This window comes from Alternaria postmessia (genome assembly GCF_024291825.1).
Source record: "Alternaria postmessia strain BMP 2775 chromosome Unknown scaffold_98, whole genome shotgun sequence".
Classification (NCBI taxonomy): domain Eukaryota; kingdom Fungi; phylum Ascomycota; class Dothideomycetes; order Pleosporales; family Pleosporaceae; genus Alternaria; species Alternaria postmessia.
The window spans coordinates 93374-100062 of record NW_026260171.1 but is presented as its reverse complement, the minus strand read 5'-3'; positions in this window follow the sequence as shown (position 1 = coordinate 100062).

Below are 6689 nucleotides of genomic sequence, written 5' to 3'. Positions count from 1 at the left end.
GGTTACAACGATAACTCTTTTCCACCTGATCATTCCATACGATACCTCACGGACTACCGCTTTAGTCTACCTCGCCTTAGTACGGACCGAGCCTAGAGAAGTATAGCCTAACCCCGTGTAACATTATTAAACTTAAGAGAAGAGAGCTTATTAGACTATAGCGTTGCAATATTACTATTACTAAGCTATATTATAGAGATAAACTATAGTAACTAGAGAGAGAGCTTATAAAACTTTATAATATAAGACTTGATAAGCAGCTCTTAAAAGTATATAATACGCTTATACCTCTAGAACTATTAGCGCTAGATATTAATTTTATAACTATAATTATATCTATAATTATAGCTATAGTTATTAACTTTTAACTTAAAGTTTATTTTTCTAAAATAGTTATTACTTATAATAATCCCTACCTCTATACTATCTTTTAAATAGCACTAAAGCTTTATAGGTACTTTATATACCTAAAAAAAAATAATAATAAAAAGAGGCTTTAGATTTATATTAGCTATATGTTTAGACTATAAGAGAACCCAATACTAGTAAATTCTTTTAGGACTAACGCTTATAGGCTTACTTATTTATTAGTACTAGCTAAAGCTATTAAGGAAAGACGTGCTTTATTGCTTATAAAGTAGTAGAAACGTAGTAGTTTATAATAAAAGATATTACAGCTCTATATAATAAAGTTTAAAGTTAATAACTTATAGCTATAAAAGAAAAAGTATCTTAAAAACGTATATATAGCTAAAAAGAATAGTATATAGTTTTAGTCTATTCTAAGCCTTAGAGAGTAAGTTAGATATTCTCTTAATTATCTATAAATAAAGCTGCTACGCTATTATAAGTTTTTTTTATTCTTATTTTTCTTATTTTTATCTTTATTTTTGTCCTTCTCTTAAGCGAATTAACTAAATTAGCTAACTAATTATAAACGTATATAAATTAGAAAGGCTTTAGAGATAGTATACGTAAGCTATAGTAAGTTTGATATAACTAATAAGTAGATAGCAAGAGGACGTAGACAGAAAGATAAAAGCAGTATTAAGAACTAGTATAGTTAAGCTATTGTCTAGTAGGGCGTATTAGATTATAATATTAATATAGATGTATTAGTATTAAAGTAATATAGTGTTGTACGTAATTGTAATAGTGTAATATAAATAGCCTAAGCTCTAAGCGCTAAGCGCTACGTTTAACGTTGTTGTTGTTCTTATACAAAGAAATTAGTAGTAATAAAGCTTAATAGTAGCTTTAGTTATAACGAATAAAACTTCTAAATAAGTATATATATATAGCTATATATAGTAAAGCTAAGTAAGTCTTTAGAAACATAATTCTACTACAATACAATATAGTATAACTTAATAGTGTTACGTCTGCGTCTTATTAGTAGCATATTTATTATATTAATAACTAAGTTTTGAAATTTATACAATCTATATATTAGTATTATTAAGTAGAGAGATAATACTTCTTACTTTATTATTAGTTAGAAATATAGCTATTAAGAAATAGATTATAGAAGACCTTTAGATAACTTCTAGTAAGCCTATTTAAGAAAATAAAAGAGCTTATTAGACTTCAAAGTTATATTTTTATTACTACTTAGTTATATTAGAGATATAGACTATAGTGCTAAAAGAGAGATTTATAAAACCTTATAACATAAGACTAAATAAGTAGCCTTTAAAGTACGTAATATACGTATACTCTTAGAGCTATTCGCGCTAGATACTAATCCTATATCTATAATTATATCTCTAATTTTATTTCTAAATATAGCTATAGTTATTAACTATTAAAAAGAGTTTATCTCTTTAAGATAGCTTGTACTTATAGTAATTACTACTCTTAAACTATCTTCTAAATAGTACTAAAGCTTTAGTAGTACTTTACTTACTTAGAAAATTTTAAAAATAAATAGACGCTTTAAAATCTTTATTAGCTATATGTTAGATATATAGAAAAAAAGAACTAAATACTAGTAATTTACTTTAGAGGTAACGCTTATAAGATTACTTATTTATTTATACTAGCTAGAGGTACTACAGAAAAATATGCTCTATTGTATATTAAGTAGTACAAATGTAGTACTTTATAATAGAAGTTATATTACTCTTATATAATAATGTCTAAAGCTTATAGTTTAAAGCTATAAAAGAAGAACTATGTTTAGAACGTATATATAGCTAAAGAGAATAGTATATAGTTCTAGTCTTCTCTAAGCTTCTAGGAGTACGTTAGATATATCTCTAATTACTTATTAATAAAGCTACTCTACTATTATTAGCGCTTTTTATTTGAAGTTCTAATTTTACTTTTGTCTTTCTTTTATATATATTTACTAACTAATAATATATAAAAATGTATAGATTACAAAACCTTAAGGAATACTATACTTATATAACTTAAGAAAAACTAAGAAGTAAGTAATAGAAGAATAAAAGTAGTGTTAGAGACTAGTATAGTTATGCTATCTTTTATCTAAGCATGTTATAGTAGAACTTGTTAAAACGTATAGCTAGTACCTATAATACTAATATATGTATAGATATATTAGTAATAAAGTAGTATAGTGTTATACTCAATTCTGTGTCTATAATATAAAAGGCGTAAGCTCTAAGCACTATAATTAGTAGTTTAATAATTCTTATACTTATAGACAGATAAGTAATAATAAAGCTATAATAACCTATAGTCTCTTATAGTAATATTAAGAGCTTAGCTTGTAGTAAGTCTTAGGTAAGCTTAATATACTAAATAGTAAGAATAATAATAGTTAGAATTAACAGCGTACTAATATAAGTAAACAAACTCAAAAAGTATACTATATACTTATTTTTATAAAAACTTATATTAATATCTTATAGTAGTAGAGCACTAGCTAGTACTTAATTTAGTTTTTTTGTTTAGCGTCTAAAGACTTCTACCTTTACTAGTATACTGCTATGTTATTATTATACTATAATTTTAGCTATATTAAGCATTTTATTCTTTTCCTATAATCTATAATAAATTAATACTAGAAAAGTATTTTCTTTTTCTTTAGCAGAACGTAGTTACAGTAATTTGAACTTAAGCTCTATATTATATCTTTTAAATCTATTAGTGACGCAGGCGTTATACAATAATTTAGAACGTTGTTCTAGTATAAAGTAGTTCGCACTTAATAAAGCTAAAATATATACTAAACGCGCTTAGTGTTATACATGTAGATAAATCTATTACAGCTAATATTATAATTAACAACCTCTAGAAAAAAAGGTTGTTATTATATAAGATAAGAAAATAGAAGTTATAGGATATATGTAGCTTAAATATATATTAGCAAAATAATTTCTTTAGAGTAATTACCTATATATTAAGAAATAAAACACAACATTACTAGACATTATAATAACAACTAAGTACTTAGTTCTATTATTTGCAAGTCTAATTAAGTTTATAATAAGCTTAGTGTAGTTTACCTATATTCTTTTAGAGTTTTCTTCTAGATAGCAATAATTATAACTACTAATTAATTAATAAACATTAGAATTCTATACTATAAAACTAGACTACGTAAGCGTTGTTTTTTTCTTAGACTAAGTTCTATTCCATAGTATTATTTCTAGCAAAGTCGATAACAAAGCTTATATAATATAGCTAATAAGCAAATTAATATCTTTTTAGTTCTGTATACATGTTACTAAGTTGTTTTACTTTATTATATATAATTATAAAGCTTCTATAACTAGTAAGTTTATTAAATAAGATATAGAGCTTAAGGTTAGATTACTATAACTATATTATATTAAAGAAAAACTACTTTCTATTAGTACTGCTTTGTAGACTATAAGTAGAAAGTAAATTACTTAAGATAGCTAATATTATAAAACTATAATAGATTATAAGTATATCTACAAAGCTAGAAGCTTCTAGACGTTAATGAAAAAGTATCTATATTTATATTAATATTATAAGTACTAGTTATCTTTTCTACTTTATATACCTTATATAACGATAGCTTAACTAGACTAGGTCTTAGTACCATCTTAATTACCCTATTATCTACTTATTAGTTATATTCAAATTGGTTATTTTTTAATTTAATTTATATACTAGTAATAAAACGTATGCATAACGCTATTGAGTTACAGTATATAATATAATAGTAGAAGTCTGTTTCTAAACACTTAGCTTAACTATGTATAGCTATATATATAGTAATTTGTTATAGCTTTATTACTACTAATTTCTCTAAGCAGGTATAAGAATAATAATAAGGTTAAATATAGCGCTTAGCGCCTAGCGATTAGAGCTTAGGCTAGTTATATTATACTATTAGAACTACGTATAACACTATATTAGTATTATAAGTACTAGCTGTTTCTTCTACTTAATACGCTCTACTAGATAACTTAACTATACTAATATCTATTACTACTTCTATTCTTCTGTCTCTAACTACTACTACTTACTTATTAATTATACCTAACTTACTTATATTCTTAAAGCCCTTCTAATTTATATACGCGCGTAGTTAGTTAGCTAATTTTATTATCTTATAAAGAAGAAGAATCAAAATAGAAATAAAGATAAAAATACAAAGAGTTTATAATAGTAGAGTAGACTTATTTACAGGTAGTAAAAGAAATACTTAACTAAGTTTTAGAGACTTATAAAGGACTAGAACTATAAGCTATTTTTCTTTAGCTATATAAGTGTGCTTAAAAGATTTTTTTTATAACTATAAGTTATTAGCTCTAAACTTTCTTATATAGGAGTATAATAACTTCTATTATAGATAACTGCGTTCTTACTACTTACTACATAATAAGTTATATTCTTCTTTTATAGCTTGATTTAGTAGTATTATATAATATAGCTTATAAGCTAGAAGTCTAAAAAAGATTACTAGTATTAAGTTTTCTTATAGGTCTAGAATAAAGTAAATATACATCTAAAGTATTTTCTTAGCTTTCTATACTTCTAGATATATAAAGTACTAGTAAAGTATTATTACTAAATAAAAGACAGTATTAGAATAAAAGTTACTAAAGGTAGTAGCTTTTCTAATAAGGTCGACTTAGGTGTAATAGCTAGCAAGTATAGATATAATTATAGATATAGATATAATTATAAATATAATAGCAATACTTAGTAATAATTCTAAAGATATATGTATATTATATACTTTTAAAAGTCTACTTATTAAGTCTAATAACTAAGTATATAATAATGTTTTATAAGGTCTTTTTCTAAGTACTATAGTCTATATCTGTAATATAACTTAGTAGTAATAATAACAATATACTATTATAGTCTAATAAGCTTTTTTTCTTTTTATATAATAAACTTACTAGAAGTTACTTAAAAGTCTATTACAACTCTTTTCTAGATAGCTGTAACTATAATTAATAATAAGTTAAGAAATACTAAGGCTCTCTACTACTTTACTATAGAATCGCGTAAATCTTAGTTTAAGTTCTTTAAGTCTTATAGTATTAGCCTAAGAAAGATAAGCAGCTAAACTATACTTAATATAGCTAATTAGAGTAGGTTAATAGTTTTTCTAAGTATATCTACTTAAAACTAAAATAATATTCTATAATCATAATATCTGCGCTACTAATAGATTTAAAAAGTAAAATATAGAGCTAAAGTTTAAATTACGATAATTATATTATTCTTGAGAGAAAAAAACTACTCTAAAGTATTACTTTATTATCAATTTTTAGCATATAATAAAGTGCTTAATATTGCTACAACTATAAAATATAATAAGTTAGTAGTATACTTATAAATATAGAACCCTGTAGACGCTTACAAAAAACTATAGTTAGATATTCTTTTCTTAATTTTTAATCTCTAATATCTTAATTATTGTTATTTAATATTTCTTTACTATCTTTAATATCTAGTAATTTAATTTTACATAACTATATATAAGTGTAGAGCGCCTAGTCTTAGAGGGCTCTATAGTTAGCTTAGTAATAATATTAATAATAACTACAGCTACTACGCTAATAGCTGCCTATTATTATAGTAAGAAATAAGTTAGGCTTAGTGTAGACTACCTTAAAAGTAACTTTAATTACTAAATATAAGCTTATATATAGATAGTTAGCTTACTTACGTTAAGCTTAGAAGAGCTTAAAAATAAGTTTAGTAAAAAACTATGTAAACTTAAACTCCTCCTTATTAGCACTGTTTTATACTAGCTAGAATAAATATAAGTCTAGAAAAGAAAGCTGTTACTTATACTTAGGCTATAAGAGTATAGTAGTTATATAACATATATATAGCTTTTAGCGTAAGGACTAATAAGTAGAATAAATACTTTAAGAATATTATCTATTATAGTCTATTTAATAGCTAGCTGAACTTTATCTATACTATTATCTAAGTCTTAGAAGAAGTATAATAGAATGTAGTTATAGCTACTAATAAATTAGTTTATAATTAATTTAGTATCTTAAATAGCTTAAAAAATAATAATAAAGACTTCTAGTAGGCGTGTAACTAATCTAGTTGCCTTAGAGGCTTAGATAATAGAACTACTACTAAGCTATAAGTAGTTATAGCTGCTTGGTAGCAATAGTGTTTATAATTATAATATTAATTTTAATAGCACTAGTACTACATGCCTTTATAACAAAGTAATTACTATAATCTACGCGATTATACTAATGCAGCTGCTT